General features: G+C 41.7%; 1 protein-coding gene across 3 annotated transcripts in view; it reads left to right on the forward strand.

Annotated features, from left to right (window-relative positions):
• unc5ca (unc-5 netrin receptor Ca) overlaps nucleotides 1-12931 on the forward strand; it is a 188665-nt gene that overhangs the window by 93320 nt on the left and 82414 nt on the right. The window lies entirely within an intron of this gene.

Genomic DNA, 12931 nt, shown 5'->3' on the forward strand with positions numbered 1-12931 from the left:
TAAAAAGCTCTGTGTGCCCTGTTTCATTTTACTGCTTTTATAAGTAGAGTAACAGAAATGCAGACATTAAGTGTGGAAAATCAGAGAAAAAACAAAACAAAATGGTAATCAGTGATGATTTACTGTCTTGAAAGATTAAATATTGAGGACTGAATAATGGAGCAATGTTGAAATTTAAAAAAAAGAATGTTTATTGTATTTTTTGTCATTACATAAAGCTTAATAATAGAAATCAATCTTTTTTTATATAACACAGTTTAAAAGATAAGTAAAATATGAATGCATCCTTAGTGATGCACTGATTTTACAATGGACTGACTGCTTCCACAGTGTCTTCTATCAGTGTAGAAGCTACTGTCGGCAGCTCCCTTATTCACCAGGGGTTGCCACAGTGGGTAGCTTCACGTGTTTGACTTGGCAGAGTTTTGATGCTAGATGCCCTTCCTGATGCAACCCCAAAGGGATTTGTGTCTCCTATAGAGGCGCTGTCTGTTGCATGGGCTTGCATACATTTCCCAAGGTGAAATCTGTATATTTTTAAAATTTCAATAAAAAGTCCTTAGGTGTTGTAAACTTTGCTTTCTGGATAATTTGCAATTATCCAAAAAATTATTTATATATGTATATGAAGCTAGCTAATCTGATACTGTTGGGCTTTCAGCCAAAGCCGCACATAAAAGAAACAAAAAGTTACCCCCCCCCCAAAAAAAGCCCTCCTCCAGACAGGTGTTAATGCAATCTCATTATTAGCAGTGACATTTGCTAAAACATGCTTAACATATCTCCATTTTAATTAATGTTATGTAAGGTGCAGATCAGCATAATTTGTGCAGATCGCATATGTTATTGCGAAGGGCATTTCTCCAGTGTTTGCTTAAGCCATATGCGTACAACCACAGTATATCTCCATTAGCCTTGAAGTGTGCTAATGACATGTTGTGTACCAGGTTACTTACTTTGTCTCCATTAGCCAAAGTGTGAGTGGTTATTAGTCTGGTAGCAATGACCCGTGACTCCACATCTACACATGCACAAACACGCACACATACATTATTGGCACACAAAGTATTGGCTCTGGTGATTTGTGACCTCTTTCCCTCCATTGCTGCCATCTCACTTGTATTGATTTTTTTCTCGTCTTTGTCTCTCCCTCTTTCTGTTTCTCCTAATGTTTCTCCTTTCCTCTGTCTTTTTTGCCCTCTTTCTGGCTTCACTCCCATTTTTCTCTGTGGCCATTTGTTTAGTTCTTTTTTTAAATGTTGCTACAATGTCTGCAAATGTACAATATCTCTCCTCTTGAATACAGAAAAGGTACATACCTGTGTCTATCTGTGCGTCTGTCTATCTGTCACAAGAGAGAGAGAAAATGTGTGATTGATAATGCTTATCTAAGTGTTTTTGGTATAGTTCCCTTTAGGTTTTCTCTTGGTTCATTGCCTCTGTGGAACTCTGGAACTGCTAAAGGACTCAAATGTGCACACTCAGCAACATTTACAAGCATACAAGCATGCACAGACACATACATTGTAATCAGTCACTATCACAGTGGAAACCTCTGAGCGAGTATACCCATGCACTTGCATGTATGCGTACATGCACGCGGTCTACACATTTTGAGTGTTCAGTTGGTTACAGACCGCTGATTCTGTTCTGTCAGTGTCCTCCATGATTTTTCCCTCCAAAGAACTCTGTCAGGCCTTGTTCTCTTCCTTTCTCACCATGCTTCACAGCCTGTTGTGATCTCACTTTAAATACCCCCTTTGGCTCTTCAGTCTTCATCTTTTAAACCCCTTCATTGTAATACTTATTTAAAAACGTAACATTTAACCTAGCCCTCAGCCTTTAAACTGTGCAATTTTGGTTTTTAATACATAAATAATAATGATCTAATACATTAAATTATTAGCATAATATATAATCTGTGTAAGTGCAGGCATAATCTATTTTGCATAATGTCTTATGTAGAACAACCTTCTTGAAAAGAGCTAATTTGCGACAAATGCTAGCCACACAAAACATTTATATCTGCTGCAGTTTTGTTTGTTTTTTTGTTTTTTTGATGACATCTAGTTCTGGTTAGAAGTTATTGTAGTTCGAAATGAAAGTTGAACTAATGTCGGAGACATCAATCACAAAACTGACATTTCAGCATTGTCATTGGGACATTGGGGCATTGCTGAAACTTCCTGTGCGTTTCTGGCTACTCTTTTGCTACAGTTTTTGATTTGTCAGAGAATAACAATCACCATCTCCATATTAGGGATAATAATCATAACATCAATATAAGGAGGGACATTGCTGAAACTATTGGAATAGATCTGAGGAAATGTACAAAGAAGTGGAAACGGCAAGGTAAAAAAAAGTCCTAGCGCTTTATTTATTTCTGCCATCACTGTCACCACATAAAAAAACACCAGTATGTGACGACAAGGTATGATGTTGGGTCGGCCACTCGTGTAAGTTTCATCGTAGGCCCTGCAAAGATTTACCACAGATGTCTAAATCAGGTTTGAGTAACCCCAACTGTGGGATGACACTAAAGATTTAGACTCAAACATGCAATGTTTGTTCTACTTAGGTTCTATTTGTATGCTATAATATGATAAATTATTCCATGTTCCTTAATCATCTGTAGATAAAATAGAGTTTTAACTTGAATTTAACCATAATTAGCTTTAGCATCAAATATTCTTCTTTCTAACATTGGTCAAACAGCAGGTTTTGAAAGTACAGACTATGGTTAGGCAGCAGCAAACATAAAGTGTTTTTGTTGAAGCTGCAATATCTCAGTCCCTTTGGGGAATTTTTGTTTCACTTGCCGCGGCTGCACAGTGTCGATCAGAGTGTTGGGTCACTTTCCTGAAAACTCACCTTGATCTATGTGCACCACTCAGTGAGCTGCTCTCACAAAACGGGGCAAATATTTGCAAAATCAGGGACTCTGTCTGACTTCTGTCTTCAGATGTCTCTCTATGTGGAACTGATGAAATAATAATAGTGAGTGTTGACTTTTTCTGCAGCTTTTTTCCCCCCGTATCCCTAAAGAACCATCTGGTTGACCTGTCACTGATCACACCATAAACAATTTGAGTGCTTTGCCCCTTTTTCCACCATCTCTTTCATGTTGTATACCTTTTGACCTCAAAGTACCCCGTCTTTGTTTTATGTTTGCCATCTTTATTCCAGATTTTTATATCCATCTAGACTTTTTTTGAGCTTTTGTTCATTTGAGTCAAAGAAATTAAGACTTTACATTTAATCCTAATTGGTACAGTTTTCTTCTGCATTCGCTTTGACTTCTTGTTGAAACACAGCGGGACACCGAGAGACACAGGTTAATGGAACAAAGTGAAACTGGATATAGGATATAGAAAGAAATGTGTTTAACTACTGTGTTTATATACATTTTTGGCACCTAAAAGACAAATGAGGCAGTTTATTTCCAATGCAATATCAAAGTCAGGTTTTAAAATTAACCATTTGTTTGATTGTATGGGTATTTTTACAATTTTAAAAACAGAATTTCTAAAAACTTTAAGTGAAATTAATTGCCATAATGCCAAGAGCACAGCAATGATATTTTTGAGGACTACTTCAGTGTTTTACATTACCTCCATATATTGTTTGCATTTCATCTGACACATGGAGAAAGGCTTTAAGGGAGCTGAATTATGATACGCTGTCATGTATTGTATTGGACCACTGCTGGCCATGAGTGCAGTAAAAGTGAGTTTACCCTCAGCTTAAATTTAGTAAAAGAAACCAGAGGAGGTGGTTCATCAGCCCTTTTACTTATTGTGGTTTTAGCCATTGCTGTTATTTTGTTATGATTAGGGCTGTGGTATATTTTATTGGGTGTAACAGTGACCACATGCAGCCATCAAGTGTGTGTGTGTGTGTGTGTGTGTGTGTGTGTGTGTGTGTGTGTGTGTGTGTGTGTGTGTGTGTGTGTGTGTGTGTGTGCGTGTGTGCAGTAGTGATTATGAAGCTGACCTTTGTATGTTGGTAGTACATTTATCATAGAAATACTGCAGACTTTAATATTGGGCTGACTAGCTGGAAAAAGAACAGAGCACAATGTGTTCCTATGGATCTGAAATCATCTAAATCCTACTGCAAGGGCAAGCAAAAGATATTGCGAGATGACATGGCAAACATTCCCCCGGCCAAACTTTAAAAACAAGTGTGGGTGTTGTGATCATACATTTTTCAAATAACAGTAAAATCAGCCAGTTTTATGTTTCCGTTGTACTATGTAAACATTTATTTACTTATTGTTTTAGTTCTATAATAAGATAAGATAACCTTTATTAGCCCCACGCGTGGGAAATTTGTTTTGTTACAGCAGAAAGTGGACAGTGCAAGGTTACAGCAATTACAAATTAGTTACAAAGTTACACAAATTAAGAAAAAAACACTGGAATAGGATAAGAGAATAAGAATGAGATACTGTACACAATAGAATAGAATAAAATAAAATACTATATACAACAGAATAAAATACAATGTTGTCAGAAAAAGAGAATTGCACTTAGTGTTATTGCACAGAAAAAGAGAATGAGGATATTGGTCATAAATGTGGCATTATGACGCAAAGTTAAAGCAAGAGGGTTCTGGGTTTGAATCCACCAGCTAGCTGGTACCTTTCTCTTCAGTGTCCATACTCCATGGCAGGGGTGTCCAAGTCCAGGCCTAAAGGGCTGGTGTCCTGCAGGTTTTAGATCTCACCCTGGGTCAACACACCTGAATCAAATGATTATTTCATTCCCAGGCCTCTGGAGAACTTCAAGACATGTTGAGGAGGTAATTTAGCCATTTAAATAAGCTGGGTTGGATCAAGGACACATCTAAAACCTGCAGGACACCAGCCCTTGACGCCTATAGATGCTCTATGGGTTCTCTGGCTTTTTCGCAGTTCAGTGATAATTACGTTAGATTAACTGGTGGTTCTCAATTGGCTTTAGGTGTAAATGAATGATTGTCTGTCCCTCTGTGTTAGCCCTGCAACAAACTGGTGACCTGTCCAGGCTTTGGCCCGTCTCTCATCTAATGACAGCTGGGGTAGACTCCAGCACCTCACTGGCACTCTGAATTGGATACGTGATTCAGATAATGCATAGATGGATATTCATTTTACACTTTTAGCAGTGGATTTGTACAGATCACAAGCTTAAGGAAAAGCTTAATCATAGAGACAAAAAGAAGAGTTATGACCTCGGTGATGATGAGTGTTTTATGTTGTTTTCCAGATCTTCTTTATTATGGACTTTTTTGAGGGGGGACGGGGTATGAGTTTTTACAAAACTAATACATACAATATGTCTAAGCTATACTTTAAGCATTACATCCTCAGCGCAGCAAGCAGAGATGAAATTATTTGCATATGTCATGTCTCCATTAAGAAAAAACAAGAAGTTCTGGAGTGACAAAGCACATTCATGCAGTATTGTACTTCCATTCCCCGGGTGACAAGTAAACTTAGTTATATGAATCGACGCTATACGACTAACAGAAATATTTTGGGGTTTGTGCAGTTTTGTGATTGATAGAAATGTTTGTGACAGTATCCACTTGTCTTGATGCTTTTCTTCCATTTTTCATCTTCTTCTTTCCCTTCACCTCCCTCAGCTGACAGCAGTGGTTTTGTTGATGTGATGTTCTGTCATGCTACAGAGACCCAAAATTCCATGCTTGTCTCCTCATAACGGATTGATGTGAATTCTTTGAGCACAGTATTGAAACAAAGTAAGGCACTGAGTGATCTGGGACTTTTTAAGCCTCAGGTAGTTCCGTCAGATTTTGCCCAGCAACTCTTGCTTTGTGAGTTTTGCATTGTCAAACACTGGAAACAACCAGGGCTGTCTCAACAGCACAACTCCGGGCCCAGTGACATCTGTCTTTATCTTATATATCCATGTGATGTACTATAAACCTTGAAAATCCGTTTTCATGCAGAATGTCACAGGTAAAAACTTGTGAACAGCTGCAAAATTGTCATGTCAAAAACATTGCATACTTAGGCCACAGCTGTTCTTCCTGCATAGCCTAAAGCCATTATTTAAGAGATACATTCATTCAAATCAATAACTTTTCTGTTTTCGGCTTTGAAACCATAATTTTCTAATATATTTCAATCAGAGGGTTGATGTTTGAAATGTGTAAAGCCATAGATTGTTGATAAAATTTGCATCTAGGCTAAGAACTCATAACTTTGAGCAAATGTATTACATATCCAAACTGGCAGAATGAGCAAACATCCCTCTGGGGCTAGAGGTAGATATTGAGGTGGTAGATGGGTTCAAACATCAGGCAGATGAACTGGATATTTTGAAGCTTAATATACAACAAAATCAAACCAGAAATGTTTGGTAGAAGGTACGAGGAATATAATGCAGTGCAACTTGAGTTGTCTGTCTGAACTAGCCTGCAGGCTTTATTTTCTTTAGATGGATTTCATGTGATTTCTCTGCATGACTTTCAGAGCAAACCCTATCTCAGGAAAGTCAGATTATTGATTTTGAAAGTGAGAATTAGTTAGCATTAGCATGATGAAGACTTTATCTCTTCAGTTTTGACCTTTAGTCTCTACCACATTAACGAGGATTAAGTGCAGTGGCGGTCCTAGCCTGTTTGGCGCCCTGGGCGAACACTCCCCACCCCCACCCACCCACACACACATAAAACATATTAAGGATTGTACATTAACATAAGACTGTTGTCGGAACCATACTGAATTTCACCAGAGAAACATACACACACACACAGACACATATGAAGACAGAGAGAGTATGCATAGTATGCAAACGGCTACCAAACAGCCATCATAATTCGTCATACAATGAGAACAGGACAAATCAACAATTGACAATGACTAATTAATATTAAAATCTGTAACATAATGTATCTTTTGCTAGTTTCTCCTCCTCTTCTTTTCTCTTTTTTTCTAAACTGAGCACCTGATGGCTTTGAACTTTTCTTGTCCGTCTTCCATTGGTTTTAATTTTGCACTCCAGTATGAACACCCAGCCCCCAACTCAACCACAACATAACCTAACAGACCTACACCTTAGTTCACAGATTCGCTTTGTCTAGGGTGTATTTCTGGGATTTCGCACAACCCAGGATTCAAATCATGAATACATAATGGGCTTGGATTGACAATATTATGAATGAAATGTGCTCTATTTGGAAGCAGCCGGCCCCCCTCCCCTTTCGACAGGTTGTGTGTGAGACTTTAAATCATCAAACTGTAAATTATATATTTTAAATTGTTATTGATCCCTTTACCCCTGGTCCTAAAGTCTATATTTATTTTCTTACTCTTCTTATATTTATTGTTTGTTTTCTTGCACTGCTGTTATTGGAGCCTCGTTGTCTCGTCTCTCTATATACCGTACTCTAAATAGCGGAGATGACAATAAAGTTTACTTTGACTTCAGCAGCAAGCAGGCGCACCGAGGGCTCTCGCGCTCACTTTCGCGTATAGAATTTCAAAAAAACATCGGTGCAAATTATATGTCTGGTGTTTTTGTGTTTGTTGTTTTGTTTTTATTTTGTTTTATTTTGCGAGTTGGTTATTAGATGCCGCTCCAGCCAGCCAGAGCCAGTTGTTTTGCTTCTTTGTCTGTTTTCTTTGTTGTTTCCTACCTTGTAAAACACATTGTTATCTTTCACTGCTGATCCCTGCCTCTTTCTACCGTTTTGTGCTAGTTCTGGTCGTTTTTCTTAGTTTTTTTCTACTTGTTTCACCCGTGTCTGGGGACCCAGAGCAGGGATCCTTTGTTTACAGTAAGGATCAGCTGTTAGCGCTGCGTCCAGCAGCTGTACTGCCGGCGGACAGACTCGACATTCCCAGCGAGCTGAGGAGGAAAAGACGGGGGTGTCGTGCTGGGAAGGAGCGCCGTCGGCCGAGAAGGAGACGTTATCGACCATCTCTTCCTTCTGTAATTATTGGAAATGTACGGTCTTTGCCCAATAAAATGGATGAGCTCACGTCGCTAACCTGGTCACAGAGGGAGTACCGGCAATGTAGCATCATGATGCTAACGGAGTCGTGGCTAACACCGCTAACTCCGGACACGAGCGTGACACTACCGGGATTCCAGCTGCTGCGAGCGAACAGGACGAGAGAGAGCGGTAAGAGGAAAGGAGGGGGACTGGCAGTGTTTGTGAATGACAGATGGTGTAACCCTGGGCACATCACTGTGAAAGAACAACTCTGCAGCAGAGACATTGAGCTGTTAGCCGTTAGCATGCGTCCGTACTACCTGCCCCGGGAATTCTCGCATGTTATCGCGATAACAGCGTATGTCCCCCCCTCGGCCAACGCGGATGCAGCCTGTGACACTCTCCACTCAGTGGTCAGCAGACTGCAAACACAATCTCCGAGAGCCCTCCTCATAATATCAGGGGACTTCAATCATGCCTCACTGGACTCCACACTGCCCACCTTCACCCAGTATGTGACCTGCCCAACCAGAGACAATAAAACACTGGACTTACTGTTTGCCAATGCTGAAGAGGCATACAGTTCATCACCTCTCCCTCCACTGGGCAGATCTGATCACAACCTGGTGCACCTTGTCCCTGTGTATGAGCCCTTAGTGTGCAGGGAGCCACCAGCCACCTGCACAGTGCAGAGATGGTCGGAGGAGAGCGAGGAGGCTCTTAAGGATTGTTTTGAGTCGACTGTGTGGGAGGTGATCTGTGACGACCACAGAGAGGACATCGACAGCCTTACCACATGCATTACTGACTATATTAATTTCTGTGTGGATAACACCGAACCTACCAGGACTGTACGGTGTTTCTCCAACAACAAACCTTGGATTACCCCAGAAATTAAAGCCGTCCTCAAGCAGAAGAGGAGGGCCTTCAAATCCAAAGACAAAGAGGAGTTGAAAAGGGTGCAGAGAGAGTTGAGGGGACTGATAAGGAATGGGAAGGACAGCTACAGGCAGAAGATGGAGAACCAGCTTCAGCAAAACAACGTTGGTGAAGTCTGGAGAGGCCTCAGAACCATCTCAGGCCACAAACATCAGAACTCTCTGCCTGGGAGGGATGTGAGGTGGGCAAATGAACTGAATCATTTCTTCAACAGATTTGATTCAGCCATGAGGCAGTCTCCAACATCGGCTGCAGACTCAACCACCCCCACTGCTGCTGTTCCACCTCTGACACCTCAGACACTTCACACCTCCTCTATTCACCCTGCTCACTCCTCCCCACCCCCAACAACAGCATCCAATACACACTCAACACAAGGCTCCAACCTGACTCTCTCAACCACCCAGGTTAGGAGGGAACTGAGGAGGATTAATGGCAAGAAGGCAGCGGGCCCAGATGGCATCAGCTCGAGGGTCATCAGGTCCTGCGCGGACCAACTGTGTGGGGTGATGGAGCACCTCTTCAACCTGAGCCTGAGGCTGGGAAGAGTCCCACAGCTCTGGAAAACTCCTGTGTTGTACCAGTGCCAAAGACTTCACGCCCCAAGGACCTCAACTGCTACAGGCCGGTGGCTCTGACATCCCACCTGATGAAGACCCTGGAGCGGCTGGTCCTGGCTCAGCTTCGGCGCCTTGTGAGCTCATCACTGGACCCACTTCAGTTTGCCTACCAGCCTGGCATTGGAGCGGATGATGCCGTCATTCACCTCCTACATCGCTCCCTCGCTCACCTGGAGACCGCTGGAAGCACTGTGAGAATCATGTTCTTTGATTTCTCCAGTGCCTTCAACACTATTCTTCCCTCGGTTCTGAAGGACAAGCTGGAGAACTCAGGAGTGTACCATCACCTCACTACCTGGATTTTGGACTACCTCACCGACCGACCACAGTATGTGAGGACTCAGGGCTGTGTGTCGGACAGGGTCGTCTGCAGTACGGGGGCCCCACAGGGAACGGTTCTGGCTCCGTTCCTCTTTACCATCTACACTGCAGACTTCTCCCACAACTCCACCCAGTGCTTCCTGCAGAAGTTCTCTGATGACTCTGCTATAGTCGGCCTCATCACTGATGGGGACGACAAGGAGTACAGAGGACTGACTCAGGACTTTGTGGACTGGTGCCAGCTGAACTACCTCCAGATCAATGCCAGTAAAACAAAGGAGCTGGTGGTAGACTTCCGCAGGCACAAACATCCTCCACTGCAACCACTGAACATCCAAGGTATGGACATTGAGACTGTGGACAGCTACAGGTACCTTGGTGTTCATCTGAACAGCAAACTGGACTGGACTCATAACTCAGACGCCCTCTACAGGAAAGGGCAGAGCAGACTGTACCTGCTGCGGAGACTCAGGTCGTTTGGAGTGGAGGGCCCACTCCTGAAGACCTTCTATGACTCTGTGGTGGCCTCAGCCATCTTTTATGGTGTGGTCTGCTGGGGCGGCAGCATCTCTTCTGGGGACAGGAAGAGACTGAACAGGTTGATCCGAAGGGCCAGCTCTGTTCTAGGATGCCCTCTGGACCCAGTGGAGGTTGTGAGTGACAGGAGAATGGTGGCTAAGCTGTCATCCCTGCTGGACAACATCTCCCACCCCATGCATGAGACTGTGACAGCACTGAGCAGCTCCTTCAGTGGGAGACTGCGGCACCCACGGTGTGGGACGGAGAGATTTCGCAGGTCTTTCCTCCCCACTGCTGTCAGACTCCACAACAAAGACTTTAACTGATCAAACACACACATCCACAAATGTGCAATAACACTAAGTGCAATAATCTTTTCTGGCATCGTTGTATTTTTACTCAGTTGTATATAGCATTTTTATTTTATCTTATTGTATATTTTATTCTATTTTATTCTAGTGTATATAGTATTCTATTTTATTCTATTCTGTACAGTTGTGTACTGTATTTATTCTTATTTTATTTTATTCTAATTTTTGCTTCATAACTTTTGCACTGTCCACTTCCTGCTGTGACAAAACAAATTTCCCACGTGTGGGACTAATAAAGGTTATCTTATCTTATCTTATCTTATCTTATGTAGCAGTTCAGGTGTTCTAGTAACTTTGCACTGAACCATAATTAATTGAAGTTTATAACTGAGAGTTCTGCACTCATGCTTCAGGGTATAGAGATGGTTAATTAGCTAGCCACTGCACAACCATTTAAAAATCTAATAATAAATCTCTGGAAACTTTAAAATTCTTTTTTTCTGTTGGGTTGCTTTTTTATTAGCTGCAAGCTACAAGTTCAAAAAACTTGACTTTGAGGTTTAAAACCTTGAGGTTTCAGCCTTCTGCTTGGAGAAAACATCTTATTATCCAGTGTAAGTCAGCTGCAGCTTCTCAATCAGAATATCTGAGGTGCGCCAGCGTCCCACACGCTTTAGTTTTATTCTCCAAGCAGTAAAGGCAGGAGAGAGACTAATATTTGTAGTTTACAGAAACAGTGCTTTCGTGCTGCCAGATACCCCCCCCCCCCCCCAAGTTTGCCATTACCTTATTTTATGGTGGAAAGTGCGCATTTAATTCTGAGTGTTAAATTTTTCCCTATTTTCTTAGCGTTCCTACACACGTGTCTCAGTGTATCCCAGTGCAGCCACTGGCTTTGCTTGAAACGCTCCACTAATTGAATAACATTTTTCTTCTAATGATTTTTGATATTCAACCTAATAAGTCATGTACACAGTGTTGCAAAAGCTTTAAATATGTATATGTTTCCCATTTATTTGTCTTCATCAGAAGCCTGCTTCCACCCTCTCATTGAGTCACCAGAGCCCGTGGTGTCTTTCATGTACCATCCCATATGCTTCTTTGCATATGCTGAGTCCCTTTTTCACATCTAGCTGTCTGACTCTTTTGAACAATTCACTTTAATTGCTCATTACTTTGGCAGTAGCATTCTCACTGGTCTCCACCTTCTTCCTATCGTTCTTGCCCTTCTTGTACTCACACTTTTGTCTTTTTTTTTTTGTCTCATTGCTATTACTTGCCCACTAGTTGTCTCAGCTTTAGTCCTGGTTTCCTTGCCTGTTATAATTGTCTCTTTAGCTGCCGTTTTTTTAGTCTCTGTTGCTGTGCTCCTTTGCTCTCTCATTTCATGCTGTGAAGCCATATCAATCTCCCTTGTTTGCATGTTTTCTCAAGCATCAGTATGCACAACAGTTTTACAAGCTTTGCTCCTTACAGTGCTCTTCCCATCACTGGCTTTTAGCCCATTTTGTGCCTCCTACTAGATTTTTATTTTTGGACTTACTCTACACTTTTCTCCCTGTGCCATCAGTCACTTTGAATTTCTGTATTATCTAAGGTCCCTGTTTACCTTCCACACGCTCCATCTTATTGAGGTTTATTTATTTATTTCTAACTGAAAAGCCATACCGATCTTCCAGCTAGCTTACTTGAAAGCTTATGTTGCCTTTCTTACACTTTGCCCTCATGGGTTACTTATTAATTCTCCCACCAGCCATTAATGGCCTTAAGTTTGCCTCAGTCTCGTTCACTGTATTTCACTTTGTTTCCTCTTAGTCCCCCTTGCCTCAGTCCTGGCTTTGCTGCTATAACTGTCTCTCTTGTGGCAAGAACTTGCCGAGAGTCTTCATAAGTAATAGGCCCAAGTCAGATTTGTGGAGCCCCGTAGAGATGGTTTCTGGGGTCTCTGTAACTCAGCTGAACCTGAAATAAACTGCCAAGATCTCTCTCTCATGGCATTTTGCCCATCTACTCCCCAATCCCCACGTACTCCTACTTGAATACATTTTTATCTCTGTTCCCTCCCTCTTTCCTTTTCACATTTTATCGACCTCTTCCACCTCTTAACCTGTCATCCTCCTCTCCCTGCAACTCTGTCATGTTGCTCTTCATTACATCTACCCGTCTACCATTTCTCTCATTGCCCTCTCCCCTTCCTTTCCAGTCTGTAAGCTAAAGTTTTTACTTTAATTAATCGCTTCTTGATAGTTCTATTTATTTTCTCTCAAATATTCC

This window comes from Pelmatolapia mariae, linkage group LG12 (genome assembly GCF_036321145.2).
Source record: "Pelmatolapia mariae isolate MD_Pm_ZW linkage group LG12, Pm_UMD_F_2, whole genome shotgun sequence".
Taxonomy (NCBI): Eukaryota; Metazoa; Chordata; class Actinopteri; order Cichliformes; family Cichlidae; genus Pelmatolapia; species Pelmatolapia mariae.